At 40.2% G+C, this 20,886-nt stretch overlaps 1 protein-coding gene across 25 annotated transcripts in view; it reads right to left on the bottom strand.

Moving 5' to 3' along the window:
• Positions 1–20,886, bottom strand: part of LOC129770377 (small conductance calcium-activated potassium channel protein) — a 691,836-nt gene that overhangs the window by 19,925 nt on the left and 651,025 nt on the right. The window lies entirely within an intron of this gene.

Below are 20,886 nucleotides of genomic sequence, written 5' to 3'. Positions count from 1 at the left end.
TACATAGAAGTTGTACAAAAGGGGGCTTAAACATGAGCCCTGGGGGAGGCCCATGTAAGAGACCCGACTTACTGCCGAATCTCCGTGAGAAAAGTTCAAATGTTTCTCACAAAGCAAGTTATATAACATATTATTCAATAGAGGCGGCAGACCCCGAGAGTGTAATTTGTCCGACAAAACCTCTATTGAAACAGAATCGAATGCCCCCTTTATGTCCAAGAATACTGAAGCCATTTGTTTTTTTTCGGCGCAAGCCATTTGAATTTCTGAAGAAAGCAACGCAAGACAATCATTCGTCCCCTTGCCCCTGCGGAACCCATATTGTGTATCTGAGAGTAGGCCATTCGTTTCAACCCATCGATCAAGGCGAAACAAGATCATTTTCTCCAACAATTTCCGTATACAAGACAGCATTGCTATTGGGCGGTACGAATTGAAGTCGGACGCGGGTTTTCCGGGTTTTTGAATAGCTATAACTCGTACTTGTCTCCAATCATCTGGAACAATATTATTCTCCAGAAACCGATTGAATAAATTCAACAAGCGATGTTTCGCCACATCAGGGAGATTTTTCAGCAAGTTGAACTTAATTCTATCCGATCCCGGAGCAGAATTGTTACATGAGAGCAGAGCAAGAGAGAATTCTACCATCGAAAACTCGGAATCAAGATCGCACCTACCTAGTGGTATATCTCGAACAATGTTTTGCACAGGAGCGGAATCAGGACAGACCTTACGTGCAAAATTAAAAATCCATCGATGTGAATATTCTTCGCTTTCATTCGTTGAAGAGCGATTTCTCATGTTTCGAGCCACTTTCCATAATTTTTTCATTGACGTTTCTCGTGACAAACCTCCCACGAAATTTCGCCAATAAGCACGTTTTTCCCCTTTGATCAAGTTTTTAAATTGATTTTCAAGGTCCAAATACGTCTGAAAATTTTCAGGGGTTCCACGTTTCCGAAAAGCTTTAAATGCATTCGATTTTTCTACATAAAGCTTGGAACATTGGCTATCCCACCATACATTGGGAGGCCTTCGGGAAATGATGGAACCTGGGATGGGTTTCGTTTGAGCGCGAACCGCGCTGTCATAGAACAAACGAGAAAGGAAGTTATACTCCTCCAATGGAGGTAAACCATCTCTGGAATTGATGGCTAGAGCAATCGCGTCCGCATATTTTTTCCAGTCAATGTGTCTTGTGAGGTCATATGCCATGTTTATAGATTCAGAAGAATTCAACCCAATGGTGATGGAAATTTTGATTGGCAAGTGATCACTACCGTTGGGGTTCTGGATTACATTCCACTTGCAATCTAACGATAGTGAATTCGAGCAAAGCGAGAGGTCAAGAGCACTTGGGTTAGCAGGAGGTTTAGGTACACGTGTTGTTTCCCCAGTGTTCAAAACGGTCATATTGAAGCTGTTACAAAGGTCATATATCAACAATGAACGATTGTCGTCGTACTGTTCCCCCCAGGCAGTTCCGTGAGAGTTGAAGTCTCCCAAGATCAATCGTGGCTCAGGAAGGAGTGAGCACATGCCATCAAGTTGTTTGCGGCTAACCGCAGCTCTCGGAGGCCAATACAAGCTGACAATACAGAGGTCTTTGCCTCTGATGTTTGCATGACAAGCAACAGCTTCGATCCCTCCAATAGGTGGAAGGTCAATTCTAAAAAATGAGTGGCACTTATTGATCCCCAAAAGCACCCCTCCGTATCTATCATCACGGTCCAAGCGTATAATATTAAAATCGTGGAAAGAGATATCATCTCGCGAAGAAAGCCAAGTTTCGGACAGAGCAAAAACATCACAATTGTAGTTATGAATTAAAATTTTGAATGTATCCAATTTAGGGGTAAGACTACGACAATTCCACTGTAAAACAGTGATATCTCCGACCTCTCTATTTGAATTAGACATCAAGAGAGATAATCATTGCAAGGAGGGGCCATGTATGCATCAATTGTTGCAAAATTGTCTTTAATACTGGAAGCATTGAGATGACAAGGGTTCTGATGGAGTCAGAAACATTAAAACACTTGAAGATTTGGTCCAAAAGGTCAGACAACTTTATAAATCCCGATTGGGAAGTTGAACTGGACGGAATAACAGGGACAGTTGGGGTTTTTGATGTCCCCTCGAGTGCTGGGCCATTCGAAGGTGAATTATTCCCACGGAAACCAGGAGGAACCTGATTTTGCTTGTCCGCTGCACTCGATTTTTTAGGCATGCTAACAGGGGGTATCACCGGAGGGGCTTGTCCTTGAACTTTGGGAGTGGTCACATTTTTGCGCCGGGGATTCCCTTGGAAAATGAACGGTGTGCCCCCGTTAGCTGTGTCCGCTTCTATTTCGTCAACGGGCAACGTGGCGAAGACATTTTGTGTGTTGATTGGTTGTTGTTGTTGGGCCAGTGGAGAAGCGCCCTTTAAAATATCCGCAAAAGTGCGTTTCGAGCGTTCCTTCAAAGAGCGCTTCTGTTTCTCCCAGCGACTCTTGTAATTTTCACAAACTGAGAGCTCGTGTGGGGATCCCCCGCAATATGGACATTTATGCTCAGTCGCACTGCAGGATTTCCCCTCATGTTGCTCTCCGCAAGTGGCACTTTGGCACGAAGAGTCGCACAGGTAGTCTCAATTTGTCCACCATAACGTAGTCAGGGAGGGCGGCACCAGCAAAGGTGACTCGAAACGAGTCGGACGGCGTAAATTTAGTTTGGTCCCCATCATGGGAAAGTTTCCCGAGTTGGCGACAGTCCAAGATTTTCACTTCCATTGAGGGGAGCTTCTTGAACTTGCCTTTTCCTTCTGCTTTTATTTGTTCGCTCGTCAGACCCGTTTCAGTTATCACCCCCTCAATTTCTACGTTATGGGAGGGTATAAATGTTCGATATTCGAGAGTGAAATGTTGATCAGCAACAATCTCGTTTGCGTGTTTCCGTTCATTCACGACAACTCGCAATTTGTTCGGTCTAACCCTGCGAATTTCAGATACAGAAGTGTATCTGGCCAGATCTTTCATGATCTGAATCACGTTAAGGTTTTTTCCTTTCGGTTTTGGCCGGAGGAAAACAACCCAAGGGCCAGTTCCAGGTGCATCTTCTGGATAAACTCTGACACGTGGAGCGGAGACAACAGAGGGGGAAGACGAGGACGAGGACGAGGATGAGGATGAGGACGAGGACGAGGATTGGGTTGGATCGGAAGCATCAGAAGGGGGAAGCGAAATCGATGATGGGAGAGGGGGAGTGGAAGTAACAGTGGGTTGAGAAGGGAGGCTTGCAATTTTCTTAGAGGGGGGCTTGGTAGGATGAGCGGATTCGTCCCCAGAAGAATTATCTTCCTTATGAGGGACTCGTTTATGTTTTTTCCCAGATCTTATATGAGATTCATTATCGGAGATCTCCATCTCTGGAGATCCTCCACTATTCTCCATTTTACAAAAATTTCTGTCTTATTTCTAAATTATTATTGATTTTAACAATAATCTTAAAAAAAATAGCAAAAAAAAATTATGATAATAATATCAAACAATGAACAAATGAATTGAATAATAATATTAATAATAAATATGTGTACCTTAATATATAAGTTGTTCCAATAATGCGCTCTACTGCCCTAATCAGGGAGAGACAGAGGCTACGCGCTACGGAGACAACACAATAGCGCAAGAATAGCTTACGCAGCCACGTGATGATGAATCCCGTTTGCGACAGTCACGCGATGGCGATCCCGTTATGCCGAATCAGTTCAACAGCCGCAATCCGGCTCGCTGCAAGAGCGCTGCTTCCTTTGTTCCTTTCGTCCACTTCACAAAAGGTCAGGTCGAAAGCGGACAGCAATGACCTTCACTTGTACCAATAGCACAATAGCAAAAGTGGCAACGCACAATACCGACACTGAACTTTACTCGTCAAGAGTTGGATAGCGAATGTAAACTAGCGTTGTCAAAAAGCATTTCATTTTCGGCAGAAACCATGCCATTTCGTACCTTGAAGCGTCAAATGGGCAAATAAAATCATCTGTCCCCCAACGCTTAAAAATGTTTGTATGTATGGAAGCAGACATCTCTTTCTTTTTCCTTTTTTCATCTTTTTCTGGGATTGCACCCAAGAAAAAAGTACAAACGACGTCAGCGGGGATCGAAACCAAGGTCGGCTGGAATGCAAGGCTGTTTTACATGACCACGCTATCCACATAGCTAATGATGCTGCTGAGTAAATGCGTGATAATATTGCACCTGATTATAAAATTAAGTTGGAAAGTGTTTTCTAAGAGTAAAAAGGAGAGCATGAAGGAGAGCAATATCTTTCTCGGTCTGGACCGTGTATGTGGCAAAGTATGCGGAAAGTTTATTTGTCTTTTGTTTCGCTCGCTCGTATTAATCTTACATTGCTGTACCATTTATTTTATACAAATGCTTACCAGACATTTTCTGTTATGTTTAGGCTCTGTTGTGAATCAATCGAAACAATTTCCGTTAATTTAATTGATCTTATTTATGACGTTAAATTTTCACTCTAACATGGTTTATATATATATATTTTTCATCGTGTTCGTAATGTAATCTATTTCATGTGTATAAATTAACCCTCTACTACCCAACCCCGTCTATAGACGGGCTTCACGGTTTTTCTTTTCAAATTATTCAGACATTATTTTCAATGTTCACCACCACTAGAACGTCTTTAGAATATTTTCATCTATCACACATATACATTGGTTTTATGCTGGCAACTTTCTGTTAGGAGTATTTTATGTTGAAAGTCGGAAATTCGAGATAAAAGTAGAATGGGTTTTTTAGACAAATAAAAAATTTGGGTCTTGGAGGATTAACTCACGTTTAGTGTCTAATTTTCTCGTTTATGTTATCCGGTATTCGATTCAATGCAATTCAGAATATATTAAACAGTAGCTACAATTAAAAAACGTTAGGTATTATGTTGATAAATTAAATGGCTTGGTTAAGTAATCTGATCAGGGAAATAAGAATCAATCCGATTCACTGAACTCTATGCAGTTCTCAAGCAATTTTAGCTGTATTCACATTTAATTCTAATTCAAGCATGTAGTTCAAAAGTTTAGAATAATATAGAATTTTAAGATATGACTTCAAGACTTCGTACAATATGAACTTTTTCTATTGTTTTCTATTGATGGAGGAGCCTGATTACCAAAGGGCGTAACATTTCCCCCCCAGTACGCTGGATTCTACATCCTGCTTACTCACGTTCGCTCCGACATCTAAAATCTTCACCGACGATCTTTCGTATACTCCTTGGTTTGTCTGAACCGTGACACTTCGAACCTGACCATCTCTATTTCTCATAGCAATGACTCGTCCTTTTGGCCATGCGTTGCGTGGGAGATCTTGATCTGCGACCACAACGATGTCTCCCACTTGAATAGGCTTCGTGGGCTGATGATACTTCATTCGACGACAGATTGTTGGCAGATATTCACGAACCCATCGCCGCCAGAAATGGTTCGCATACACCTGTGAAGTCTTCTAATTGTTACGTAATGTAGAAGATGAGTTGTCATAACAAACTAATGGTTTACTCCCACTCGATGAACCGACAAGGAAATGATTCTCTGTTAACGCTGGAGTATTCTCACTATCAACCGGGATGTATGTCAACGGCTTAGAATTGATGAGGTTCTTAATTTCTGTAAACGTATTTCTTAGAACTTCATCTGGCGAGGAAGATTCATTTGATTTAGAATTTTCTTGACTGATAGCACCAGCCGTTCCCACGAACCTCCCATATGAAGGACCATCTCAAGTTACTCGATACCATGCTCGTCAATGTAGGGGTAGTGGGGGCAAATTGGTCATGGGGGGCAAAGTGGTCACCTGCTTGTTTGGTAGTATAACTATTGACTATATATGTCGTATTGATAGTCACCTAATGTTTGAAGAATTTAATGACTTTTGAGTCACTCTGTACTTCAGTAGAGCTGTCGCATGTCAAAATATAAATAAAAACAAAAATTTCTCTCTCGATAGCCATTAGGTCTGTGCGCATGGTATATATTGGACAAATCATCAGTTTGGACGACTGTTCACATATTCTAGGAGAGGTGAACAGTTATTTTGATGTTTGGGGGCAAAGTGGTCATAGGTGAATATCGACTTGCAATGTTCTGTTTACTAAAGCTGATATACCGCATCACATTCTGCTCTTGAATAGGATCCTTTTATGGCTTTGATCCTGAATAAATATGCCACTCTAACTAAACCAAGCCGCATTATGCGGAATGTTGTTTGTTTCATACTATGTTTTTGTGTGCATGAGAAAATTTGAATTGAGACTCTAGGTGAATAGGCCAAGTTTATTTCATATATGTACCTACTATATCAAATATGATTTGAACAAATTTGGACGAAAAAATTGCATAAATCTATCCTATTTAGCTTAATATGTGCGGATGACCACTTTGCCCCCACTAGGTGACCACTTTACCTCCAAGCAAAAATAATGTTCGATTTTTCACTTTTTTTTCTAATGATGCGAAAGTGTACTATTTTGGTTTTTATAATAAAAGCCGTTTGCTATCTTGAAAAACAATGAGTTGAACTATAATTTTCTTCGAGAAACGGGAATTGAAGCGGTATGTGGACGCTGAAAATAGGCATATTCCTTAGGGTGACCACTATGCCCCCACTTCCCCTACAGCGACAGACCTCTGAGCGAACCGCTCTTCGGCAATTTGTATCTTCCCAACTTTGATTTTGTTGCTTTGGTAACAATAGCTATCTCTATAGCTATAGCTACTCTATAGTAAATAGCTACTTGCGCCTGCTCATAGATATGCTTATAGATGCTTATAGATGCTTATAGATGCTTCTCGAAGTTCTTCACTAGTGAGAACTTCTACTGATGGAGAGCATCCTTGTAATTTTGCTTGGATGTTACATGAAAATCGTTGAACATATGCAATCACTCGTAGGAACTGGAGAAATTTTCGAAATTAACAATGGTTTTTATTAAAGGCGTACACTGACTACATGCTTCAACTCTTGCGATGTCACCCCACAACTTTGTCACAGGGCTGACCATTCACTGCGTGATTTCCAGAGAAAAAAAGGTCCACAAACCATCAACTGGAGGGAGATAAGTCCGGCTTTCCATCGTCAGCTTCATTTTGTCTCGTTGGTATCCATTGCCATTCAGACAACTCCGTGCTTTGCAGTATTTCTCCAGCTCGAGAGGCAACAAACTGGACCTTTAAGTACATAAGTACGTTTGCCAGGGTTCCCAAAGGATCGAAGATTGTCATCAGAACTCGCAATACTTCGCGCTTTGTTGGAGATCGCTGACCACTGAAGATTTCCTTGCTCAACCGAGAAGGCAATCTGAAGGTGAAGGTATCTGATGATGTATTCCACCACATCCCGAGAATCTTCTCAGGGGCCAACTGAGATACTATATTCAGATCTTTCTCTGAACTTGATGGACTCTTCATCGCTGTAGGTACAGTTTTAGAATTTGATAGCCATCCTCGTGTCTCAAACTCCGTCTGAGCATGTATAAAACGAACATCCGTAGCCAATTTCACGGCTTGATCCTCACTTTCGACACTAGAAAGCATATCGTCCACATAATGGTCGTTTATTATGTCATCTACAGCGTCAGACATTTCTTGAGAAAATTGTACAGCCTTCTGGTTTTTTACATATTGGGCACAACTTGGTGAACACGTTGCCATTCATGGCAGCAGCGTCCCACACGATTCTTCATTTGTTTGGCTTGTTAGGATTTGTTACTGGGAAAATTGGTAAATACCAAACTCATCTTTTCGGTATCTGCTTGTCTGTCTTTGATAGTTTTTGAACATATCCCTTTTGCTCGTAATCTTTAATCTTCGCTCGAAGGGCAGCAGCCATTTCCGGTTCACGTTCCATTCGTTTCACTAAACAACGGAAGCGCATCAGAGACATTGGTCTGCTGTTGGGTAGCTGAACATCATCATATTTCCACAACAGAGATCACTCGTATCGCAAATCTTTCCGGATCGTTCCTGACTCAAGCAGCTCCAGTGCTCGCTCGTCATCCCTGGACATAAGTACTCTTGTGTTAAATCTGTATCTCAAGGCTATCCAACGAGAAATAATCTTTCACAGTGGTGTGAAGTGCTTCGCTCTGACAAATGTGGTAACTGTAGGTGTCCTTGATGTCATTTTCTTCAGATTCATCGTTGACCGAGCAAGGACCATAGATAATCCATCGCAGTCTAGTTAATGCAGCAGCCGGTTGGTTCTCCTGGCCTTCTCTTGAATTTAGCGGTGCCCTAATCTTATATTGTCCATGCCCAAAATGATTCGCGGTTGAACTTTTGTATATGAATGAACTGATGGTCCCTTAAGGTGCTCTGAAATATCACTCATCGCTCTGCGCCGGCAGTTGAAGACTTTCTACAGTATGAACGGTGCATGAGAAATTCCGTTCGTTACAACGTCGGTCTCCGGATAGTTTTATTACACATTTCACATAGTTGGACTCGTACCTGGCTTGACCACTGGTCCAATTGATACAGAGCGGAAATTGTTCACCCGATTTTCCAAATTTTTCCCAAAGTACGTGTTCCATTAATGAGCATGTTGACCCGTCATCCAGGAACGCGTAGGTTGTTATGGCTCTCCTTTTTCCTTGAAAACCTTGACCTTCACATACTTCAACAAAACCGAACCAATGCAACAATGATGGGTATTACAAGATGGTGAAAATCTATTTAGTGAATTGGCTTGATCAGAAGATGACGTTTGCTGCTTATGTCGTTGATCATTATGCAGGAGCCGATGGTGCAAGAAAGCACATCCGTTCTGCTGACAGGGAGTATTCACTTCGCAGGACTTGAAATGTTTTTGTAAACATTTTCTACACACCTTTTTTCTCCTTGATAACCGTCCAACTCGATTGTGTGTTCATGAACCAAGCTGAGCTATATGGTACAAGAGGTCTGTTCAAAAAGTCTGCTCCACACATACAAACATTTTAACACTCTCAAAAACAGGTACTTCTATTTGTGCATTTTACGCTCTACACCACGAAAAGGCATATTTTCTGCCAAGGATGCTATCTTTTTTGCCGATGCTAGTTTGAATATAAGGAACAAGTAACGACTCGTTGTTTCACTAGAGCAGAATCACCATAAGACCCATTCCAGCGTGACTTGACAACGGTTTGACCCACTAAAAACAGCTTTTTTCTCGTTTTCATGTATAAATCACACGATTTCCAAATGGTAAACGATTTTCAAGTGAAATTGAGAAAATTTCCTATAAGAATCTTCAGTTGGAGAATATTTTGCAGTTGAATTCGCTTGTTGCCAGCCCAATACTTTTGTGACGTGACAACACCTGTATCTTTTGTATCTCAGGAATGGTGCTTTCTACTGAATTTTCAATAGTGTCAAATGAAAGGTTTTTGCTAGCTCTCTTCATTCTAGCGTTTTAGCGCCATTTTACGATTTCATTCCTTCAAAACGGCGAAGAAATATATTCGACCTATGTACAAAATGAGTTCTATGTTCTTTTAAATTGTGAAACATTGCGAAACAAGGCAATTTTAGTGGTTTATGGTATGTTCATCAAAATCTATATAAATAAAAATGTAAGGCAAAATCTGTTGGTAAGCGGAAAACCCGAAGAAGGGATGGTCCAATTTATTCTTCTTTATTTTGTTGTATTCATCTCTTCCCGTAGATCAATATAGTGGAAAGAAAAATCGGAAAATTTTCGGAAAACTCTGAAGGAAGGTCGGAAAATTCGGAAAATTGAATTCCCACATGTTTAAAAATTACATCATAATAAGCGTTGTTAGTCCATTTGATGTTTGCGCTATCGAAATTGATCTTTGTTCGTAAGTGGAAATGGATTTTCAGGCGAAATAACGCATTTCCATATCTTATACCTATATAAATAAAAATGTAAGACAAAATCTGTTGGTAAGCGGAGAACCCGAAGAAGGGATGGTCCGATTTTAGCCTTTTTTATTTTGTTGTATTCGTCTCTTCCCGTAGATCAATAAAGTGGAGAGAAAAATCGGAAAATTTTCTAAGCGTTGTTAGTCCATTTGATGTTGGCGCTAACGAAATTGATTTTTGTTCGAAAGTGGAAAAGGATTTTCAGACGGAATAACGCATTCCTATATCTTCTATCTATATAAACAAAAATGGAGAGCCGAATGTGTTGGTGTGCCCTAAACCCGAGGAAGGAATGGTCCGATTTGAGCTGTCTTTATTTTGTAATATGTATGTATGTATCAAACATGTATTCCATGCAACGGAGGAACATGTTATTTCCAAATGCTTGAAGAATCTTGAACGAGAATTGTGTCTGAAAATAATTTTATATTATAAGGACGAATTTTTGTAGAAGTACTAGACAATTCATAGTAAAAGGAAATTGTAAAGGGTTAAAGGGTAATCAATCAATGAAGAGTTCAGTGATTGGATTCACTAACTTTCACTTAGTAAGAAAACGTGGATGTTTGAAAGTATTCAAATCAAAAAATCTATTTTGAGCGGGACGAAGTTCGTCGGGTCAGCTAGTAAGCTAAATAAATTGAATCTACCTGTTACCCGGTATATCTTAATTTGGGAAAAGTCGGGGTGGTCCTAAACACGTTCACCCTGGCGCTTGTCATCAATAGCTAGCACAATCCTGGTCCATCGAGTGGCGCTCACTACAGGGGGAACGCATTTGATTATGCTATCAGAAGCTTTTGATAAACTCCTTGTATGCTTCCGCGCACATGCCTGTGCAAGGGCGTTTATGTTTGCGTGTTGAAGATGACTTTGACTTTGACGTTGACCTTGATGTTTGCGTGTGCATTTGTATATGCACTCTCTTTATATAACTCCACACATGTCGCTCTAAGGCTAAGATCTTTCCACTCAAACGTTATCTCGCTCTCAATTAAATCCTATCTCTCACTATCAAACATTATTCTTTTTTTTATTCCTCTTCGCGCACCCATATATATATATGCCAACATTACCATTCACGATCGTATTGTGAGATTTCATGCCATTCTCGGTCTTTTATATCCGTTTTTAACGAACCGAAATTTACCATCCTCGATTCCAAAATGGCATCGGAATACGATATTCGACTTCCGCTGGTAAGCCCATATCGTATAAGTTTTCCATATTTTTTAGCATTCAATACTACCATCAGCAAACCGGAAGATGAAATAAGATTATATCTTATAATATGGAATCTACGTGCATATGTTGTTGATAAAACATAGGAGAAAGATCATTTGTATGTTTTGAAACGGAACTTAATTAAATTAATAATTAATGTTCAACAGTCCGAAACAGCAAAAAGTCAGGTGTTGCCACGTCACAAAAATATTTGACTGACAACAAGTCAATCCGGCCTAAGTTCAATACTAGCCGACTTTGTTTACGTTGAAGAGAGCTCAAATTTATATTTTTTTAATTCCATTGAATTTAATCGATTTGTGAAAAGGCGACAGATATTCATGCTTCCATTACATCTCTACTTATCCTTCCGCTAATCTCATCCCAAAGTGTAATCACCATAAGCAGTTAAGTTTTTTTTCCATCTGTTCGGGAATGTGTTACAATCACAATACATTTCCGAAATGCCATTTTCGCACATCTCATCTACATGGCTACATTAAGCTTTCCTGCAGGATTCCGGAAAAATTCGCAACGGACTCTTTTCATTAGACTGGAGGAATGCTGAGTGCATTTGACTTAAAGATTTATGATCAGTTCCAGCACTGCCGTTATCTCTCTGTCTCTCGCCTTGTGTCTGTTATCGTTGTTCCGTATGTCGTGAAACGAAGAGGATGTCGGGAATGGGATCACCACTTGCCGACACTCGGCAGCGATAAGTCAGCTACGAGTACGAAAATAATGGGCTCGGAGATAGCAACGAAAATCGTTACTCGCGGAAGGGCAAACATGAAATACTCAAGGATCACATATTGGAATGTGTGTCATTTTTCATACTTCTCAGTGCCACGGGTAAGATTCGATTTGGCTCTATTTTATGTGACATTTGAGAACGTTTGACTGTTTGCAGAATTGGACACTAATGACTCAATAACACCTGACATTATTTATAACTCTGCTGTTGTAGAATACTAAGCTTTTTAGGAAAGTAATGGCAGTTAACAGTTGCACAAGCTGCAATCGCGATTTGAATGTGGGTATAAATTGTAAATTGTAAATATATTCACTGTTTACTTGAATGCTGCACAGTTATTGAAGTGTTCAGCCCGAAGAAAAAACAATCAACCAAACAATCTGAAACATCCTCAATAATGAATATACAATAATAGTTTTCCATGTTGAATCGCATTTAGATCTCATTTTTGTGTTACTTTTCTTAAATGGTTACGATTTCACCAAGTATTGAAATATCTAAAATTAATGTCTCCATTCTGGCGAGTTTGCCACGGCACCACTGTACTTTGTTAAATTGAAAGGATTTTCCAATAAAAACAGGAAATGGGTTATATCTGTGGTATAACCGCAAGGGTGACGTAGGACTATCGTTGATTTAGTGATCATTTGTTTTTAGTTGAATCTGAATCAATTCTGAATTAATGAAAAAATGAATATTTGGGGGATTTCGAAAACAAGAGCGTTGAATGCACAATATTCAGCAAAACAAACAATCTCATGAAAGTAGTATAATACATAACACATTGCTTGTATTGTGACATGATTTGTATTCCATTTCCAATAGACAAAATATCTGTTGCATCAAATCAGCCTACATAATTTTTGCGTTCGCTCATCCTTTCTCACAACACCCATTGTTGAGTAAACATCATTTGCTAGTGCGCGTAGAGCGGGAATTCCTTCTTAAGATTTATTGCACCTCTAATAAATTGCCGAAAGACGTGGTCTTACCTTGATCGCACTTGATTGAAAAATCACAAAACCAAATGTATTTGGTCGCAGTGTTATATGGTTAGAAAACATAAAAATAAACACTTTCACTTGAATGTGTTTATTTCAATTCCCAGGGGAACTGGCAGATTATTTTTCAACAACGGTAACATCTTTCCGGAATCTTCTCGATGCTGGATGGCAACCAAACGAAAATAGTTCCACGCGTGTATGTGTGTGTGGCGGCTGCTCCGATGTATCCGATGTTTTTCGATGCTGATACTCTCTTGGTCGCCTTCTCTTCTGCTCCTGATGGATCGGCTTTCCTGTGCTCCCTCACAGTTCCAAACAAACTGAATGCGTTTCAGGTCAGGTATCGCTTAAGTATGCTTTTTGTCCGTGATTGAATCGAGAGATGGTGTGGTTTACGATGGCAATTTGGAAGGCAAACTAGAGGCGAATGAACTCTCTGAATTTGAAACTTTCAGCGACTGCGAAACATTTTCCATATCCTACATATTCTACTGACGGGGAAGAATAATCTTCAGAAGATTTCCTGCTAATTGCTCTTGACGATAACGATAACATCTTTCCAGATTCTCCTCGATACTCGAAGCCCACCAGTGGTTAATGCTAACTCGATAACCACCTGTTCATTGCACTTGATTGAAAAATCACGAAACCAAATGTATTTGGTCGCATGGTTATATGGATAGAAAACATTAAAATAAACTCTTTCGCATGAATGTATTTCTCAATTCCAAGGGGAACTGGTAGATTATTTTTCAGAAACGATGACATCTTTCCGGAATCTTCTCGATGCTGGATGGTAACCAAACGAAAATCCTGCTCCGATGTCTCAAGCGGAACCGTTTGTGGCATCACTCTCCTCCTGATGGATTCCCTTCTGGCCTAAGGTGCACAAACAGGCTGTTGGTGACACCGTTCATCAGCACTTTCATGATAAACGAAGTCAGCTTCACCACAACAGCTACAACATGCACCAATCGCTGTTCAATTATAGCTGAGTGGATTTCCGAACGGCGCTCGCTTATATATCGATTGGTGATTTCAATAGCCTGTTTTGAAAGCAATTGTAAGGCTATTGAAACAAGTTTTTGGATGAAAAAGTAACAAGTATATAACGCGTAGACATTTTATCTTTCGAATGATGTGTTTATCATACCATTTCGTTCGGTTGTTTAGGAGCTATTAACGCTCAAAATCTCGGTCTCCGGCGTAACGCTTTCGTTTTCGAAACTTTGATTTTACATGAAAGACGTAGTCCTACGTCAAAATATACAATAAAAAATGGGTGGGTTATATCTATGATGCAATCGCGAGGTTGAAGTGGGACTACCGTTACCGGCTTAGTAATCATTTGTTTGTATTGATTAAAAGAGTGTACACTTTGAACTCCATAAAAAGTATGTGATTTTCGCGAGAAAATAAATTACTATGATCAATCTGATATCACAGTTTTATTAGGTATATATTGCTCAACAAACAAAAAAAAAAATTGGGATCAATTGGACTGTCCCCTGAATAACTGCAACCGGTTTGTTGAACCCTTGAGGCGAAAACCTAGTGGACCGATTTCGCCCATTTATTACGTAATCTTGGATATATTCCCTGTTATCATACGAAGGATTTTTTTTTCGAAATATTGATTTTTGACGAAATGGTGACATTTTTATGTAAAAAAAACTGCGTTTTTTCCTCAAAAATCGAAACAAAATTTTATTTTCCAATATACAAGAGCAGTCCGATAAGTACTTAGCCTTATCGGACTGCCCTTCAATGGGGTCAGTATCGCAAGATAGATAACTTATCGTATAGTACATTCTCGTAAACGGCTACTGTCAAAATTTCAGCCGAATCGGACTCGTAGTTTTGTTTTGACCGTGTGTGGAAGCGGGCGTGTCCGTGGATTTTAGAAAAATGAAAAAAATGGAAATTCCGCCGTCGCCACGACCAAATTGGTCGAATTGCACTACGAACTGCTGCTTCATCCACCGTGTTCTCCAGATTTGGCCCGTGCGACTTTTTTTGTTTCTGGGCGAAGTACTTATCCGACTGCTCTTGTATGTATCAAAAAAATCCCACGTACGATGGCAGGAAATTTAGTGGAGAATCTCGAATAAAGATCATTAAAATCGGATAGACCGTTCCGAATGTAGAATTCCCACCATTTTGCAAAACATGGTTTAGAGAAAAACGCGTTTTAAATTTTGGATACATTTATACTCTGGGTTCTTTTTTTGTGCGATTTTTTATGGGGTTTTATTTTGCGCGAGAGCCTTTGCGAGTGTGGTTGTGACGTGTGCCTGTGATGGGACAATCTTTTTTACACGATTCTCTCGAAATTATGCGATTTTTATTTACGCGATTTGCTCCAGATTACGCGTTTTTAAAGCGATTTTATTTTTTTGCGTGCACGCATCAGCCGCGTAAAAAAAGAATTCGATGTATAGCTCATTTTACATCGTATCTTCAGTCGGCAATTCCTGGACAACTGTCCTTAAACGCTTAAAAGATAATCTTCCTGTCGCAAAAAATGTTGCCAAAATGGGCTAGTGGGCTTCTTTAGCTGCTTCTGACATCCGCATCTCAGCTCGTTCGATTCGTTACCTTTCTGATTTTCGCAGAAATTGTTGCTCTCCGGTCCAATGTCAAGCTAAAGTTCTTTCATCATTTCCAAAACGCCTTGTACGCCTACAATTTCCAAACTTTTCTTTCCACAATTGGTTTTTGAAGACATCGATCAAATACAAGCATAAAAGCTTTCGTTTGCATTTTGTGTGAAGCCTCCCAAGCATCTTTACAGTAAGTCATCAAGACATAGCTCCCCGTATATTGGACGAATCGCCAGAAGGATATCCATTCCCGTATGCGTTGCGCGCATTCTCCACACGCTCCTTGCGCAGAGGCTTAGGTCTACTAATTGGCTTGTAACTTCGGAACGGAGCATCGGACAAACCTGGGACAAAAACTTCATTAAAGTATACATCCAAGAGATTTTTTAAGCACCCCATTTTTTTACACTCCCTTGAATAATTGATTGAATGAAACAATTTTTTGAGTGTTATTAAAATCAATTAATATTGAATTTTATTTTTAGTAAGTCATTTTGGCAGTTCATTCAAAAAATTATGTTTCCTAAATAGTTCATTAAAAATCCTACAACTTCGTCAAACATCATATTTTAATCAGGCATCTTTGAGTTAGGATTTTTTGAAGATAGATCAATGATTTTGAATACGCGCTTTTAAAAAATCAGTCGTAATTGATGTTGGTCATATGATAATGAAAATTGTGATTTTAGGTACTTTCCGTCATAAGTACCAACTTTCAAAAAAAAAAAAAGGGAAAGGATCGGGTAAACGATCGCTATTGACAACAAATGATAAATTTAAACTTTGCATTGATCGAGATGAGATGCCCGAAGATGCGCCCGAAAATTCTATTACAACATGACAACGCACCAGCGCAACTCTAAAGACGCAATAAAAACCCATAAGTGGGAAACATTATTACACTCGCTGTATTCTGTAAGTCCTGGTTCTGTCAGATTATAATATTTTTGCTTCTGTTGCTTAAAAAATGTGATAATCACTTGCAGAGCAGCATTTCGCCGAATATAAGGATGTTGATAAATGGGTCGACGAATGGTTTTCGCCGAAATAAAAAAAAGTTTCAATGGAAAGGAATCCACATTTATTCAGTGTGTCTTGTTTGTATGTCTGTAGGGTTGTTCCATATTAATAGAAATATGACTTTATAAAATTGTGTATTCCATGATCTTGAAAAATCTAATTTGGTCGCTCCTAAAAATGGGTGATTTCATATTATCTCAAAAAAATGTTGAATGGGATATGTCTGTAGCTTTGATAGGAAAGACTTTAGCGCCACGAATAAGTAAAAGATGTATAGGAGAAGTGTGTAATACGCACCCCCTAAGCGAGAATGGATTTATCTTGACCGTGCTCTTAAAATTTAAGGTAACAACTACGTCAGTACGTAGATTAGTTAACCCTCAGTCATCTGTTATCGTTCTGTATTTTAGATACTGAATAACAAAAGTGCTACGAAATTATTTTGTAAGGCGCTCAAATTCTAAATTTCCAATCATACGGTATTAAATGGCCCAGCAGAAATATAATATGCCCATGAGTTGTTTCTCTCAGAGACTATGAAGCTCAGAGAAACAGCTTGTATGAATGAGAGATCCCATCAATATATTCACTTCATGCCCACCAGCGACCGTTTCTCCGGTGAGCGTGTTCTCCCAGTATTCGTGCATTAATTCTCCAGTCCGCGCTCTTTTTTTTCCTACATTCTCTTAGCACATAATAAAGATGCCAGATGTGTAGACATGTTTTCGTTTAGAAGACATTTAATTTTGTGAAAACATACTAAGGCCATTTCAAAGCATTTGAAAACAATTGATTTTGTGATTTATCGAACATGATTTAGAAATATCATGATGGTTTGCTAATTTTTGTTCATTATGATTACATTTGAAGACATTTATTCGTGTCATGCAGAGATATTTGAGAAAATCATCTGGCATCCCTCACATACAAGCTATTTCTCTCGTGAGAATGTTATCCGGCCGGAAGCGAGCGAATTGCCCCGATCGAGGGTATGCCGTACTGCCCGATGGTAAGCTGATGCGTAAAATAACAAATTGAAAAGGAAATGTATCCTTTCTTACCATTTTTTCATCTGAAATATTCACTGGGAACTCGACTAGATAAATATGACCCACAGTTTTCGCCTTTGAATCGGTTTCAAGCAACAAAAACCTTATAGAAATGATGTAGAAAATTACATCGAAAATCGCTTCCGACGAAAATTATTTTTCTTATTTTTTTCAAACATGTTACAAATGTAAAACTTGCATGGTGGGATTCTATCATTGCCTAGCTCGATTGACTGTATCTAATGCATTTCTATTCTTGCTGGTTTACGAGAAAATCAGGCGGGTTAAATTGCCCGGCAGGCGCGTTTTAGACACATCTCCTCTATGGTTCTCTTGAATAGCTCTTTGTCTACTTAATTCTATAATATATAAGATGGAGTATCCAGAAAAGGAACTAAATGAAAATGAACAAGGAATTCCAATAGGGTTTTTAATTATTCTTTACACTCGGACACCGAGCCTAACACGATGTCCTCATCGTTAATTCACTCGTAGTCCTCTGCATCCCCCGTTGAATCGCCAGATTGTTCATCGTCGCTTCCATCAGCATATCTGGTAACTCGCACCATGGTTTGAAGTAATCAACCGAATAGACCGTCGAAAAACGTCGTTAGCTCTGCTCTGGAAGGACTTCAATTTGTTGTCGTCGTCATCATGTATGGCAAGCACAACGCGTGGCTTGTGAAGGCTGTTCCTCTGTCGGTTATTATCCTTCTCGGCGAGCCAAAAACTGCGATCACGTCCTGCAGCATGCAAATAATCGGCACTGATTTCGTCGATTTGACCGGTTTAGCCAAGATGAACTTCGTAAAGCTGCAAATCAGTACTAATATGTGCACGTTACATTCGGAGGAACGCGGAAAAGGCCCCAGATGATCCGAATGGATGGTTTGGAATCGGATGTAATAACCCCTCCGGACGTCCTCCTTTCTCTTTCGCAAACGCACATCTTGGACAGGATTTGATGTAGCTTTGTGTATACTTGCGCATCTGGGAAAACCAAAACTTTTGCAAAAGCAGATGCAAAACTTTCTCCTCTCCGAAGTGGCCAAACTCATCATGATAATGTTTAAGCAACCTCCAACGAATGTTGGCTGGCATCACCCAACATTTTCTCCAACAAGTAGTTCTCCTGGATCTGCCTCTGTTCATCGGTCTCCGGAACACCCTCCATATGTGCGATGAGGTTGACTAGCTTTAGATCCCGACACTGCATGGACCGATTGTGCTTCTCCTGGGGGTTCTACCGGATTTAGGCTCAGTGAATCAACATGAACCATGGCTATACCCGGCCGGTATTCGATATCGAAATCGTATTCCAATAGCTTGAGAAAATTTCGGGCGATACGATGATTGATATCCTTCTTTTTATTCGCATCTCTCACTACGCTGCAATTCGTCTTGATGATAAATCTCCTTCCTTGCAAATAATACCGAAAACTTTTCAACGTTTTTGTTTGGTTTTTCTGCTTACATAGCTCAACCCCTTACGAACCTCCGAAAGAATCCAGAAAGGCCGATGAACTGCTGGACTTGTCCAATCGAGGTGATGGTTGAGAATCTTCGAACGGCATCCGCCTTCAGATGACCCGGTTTGACCCTCGCTTGATTGACCCCGAAGCCCAGAAAGAGTACAATTTCTTCGAAAAATTTACTATTCTTCAAATTGATCGTTAGTCCAAACTTCTTCAGCACCTCCAATAGTCTTAGAAATTTCTCGAGCACCTCCGCTTTCGACGATCCAGCGATAATTAGGTAGTCCATGTAACCAGCAACACCATCTTCCTTCACTAAGCTTAACACTTATCGTTCGTTGACATATAGCACACTCTTTAACAAGACCGAAGGGCATCCGGAGAAAGCGAAAATGTTCATCCTCTGTGGAAAACGCTGTTTGGAAGTAGCCGCCATACAGTTCCACGGAGATGAAGAGCTTCTCGCCTACCAGCTTGTTAAGACAGCTTTGTATGTCCGGCATGGGGACCCGATCTTTTACGGTTTTCGCATTTAGTTGTCTGTAATCCACCGCCATCCGGAATTGATTGTCCTTCTTCGGCATTAACATTGGGCTGTTGTATGACGACTCAGTCACTTCAATGATTCCAGCTTCAACGAGATCAGTCACGATCTTACTCGATGCAGCTTCCCAAGTAAATTCTAGCTTCCTCGGTTTTACGTACACTGATTACGTGTATTTAAGCACTAGCTTCGTTCCGGCATCATTCACTACACCTAGCTCTTTCATTGTCTTAGATAAACACTGGGGATACTTGTTCATCACTTCCAGCAACTGGCTTTGGGCATCATTTGCCACAATGACACCCTTTTCTTCTCATACGTTGATTTTAAATACCGTCATTGGTTTTTCATTTACAAAATCTTCGACGCTTCCATTGGTACTTTCTTCGGATATTCTTGGTTGGCAGTGGGCAATCACGCTTCCTGTGGTTCTCTTGATGGCAACGAAAACACTTTTTTCATCTTCCCTCGTGTATCGGTAATACCAGAAGTACCAGTCACATCGAAAACAGCCGGCTTCGATGTACCAACTCTTTGCGATTCTACGTTTGCATTGCCTAAACCTTGCATTCGCTCAATCCACTACAGCTGCGTCAATAGACCTTGTATTGTATTGGTGTTAGTTACACTGACCTTAGATTTGAGATGGGCGAGCGCTCACGAGCCGCTCATTTGATCCGGTTCTTCAGAACGAATCACGGTTCAAAAAAGAGCTGTGGCACAAAAAAGTTATTTTCAATAGAGTCTCGGCTCAAAAAGAGCCGCGGTTCAAAAGAGCCTCGGCTTAAAAAAGTGCCGCTGTTCAAAAAAGAGCTACTTTTGGAAAGAGTCTCGGTTCAAAAAAGACCCGCTGTTCAAAAAATGGCTGCTTTTCGGAAAAGTTTCGGCTCAAAAAAGAGCCGCGATTGAAAAGAGTCTCGGCTTAAAGAAGAGCCGTGGTTTCAAAAAGAGTCGCTTTTCGGAAGAGTCCCGGCTCAGAAAAGAGCCGCGGTACAAAAGAGTCTCGGCTCAAAAAAAGCCGTGGTTCAAAAAAGAGCCGGCTCGTTTCAATGAACGAGCGGCTCTGAGCCGGTTAAACTAGTTGGGTCTTTCGGATCAAATTTGCTCACAAGGCTCCCCATTTCTCTTGGCTCATTTTAGATCGTGTTTAAAGCTGGTTGAGCGCATCTTGAAGCTTCCGTTGTGTTTTTAACAGTTCGATCTGCTGACGCAGTCGTTCATTTTCGTGTTGCAATTTTTAATACGTAAAAAATACTTTTTAAGTTAAATGGTTCCATTGTGA

Source organism: Toxorhynchites rutilus, chromosome 2 (genome assembly GCF_029784135.1).
Source record: "Toxorhynchites rutilus septentrionalis strain SRP chromosome 2, ASM2978413v1, whole genome shotgun sequence".
NCBI lineage: Eukaryota > Metazoa > Arthropoda > Insecta > Diptera > Culicidae > Toxorhynchites > Toxorhynchites rutilus.
The sequence above is the reverse complement of the archived record's forward strand: the minus strand, read 5'-3'. Positions and strand labels throughout refer to the sequence as shown.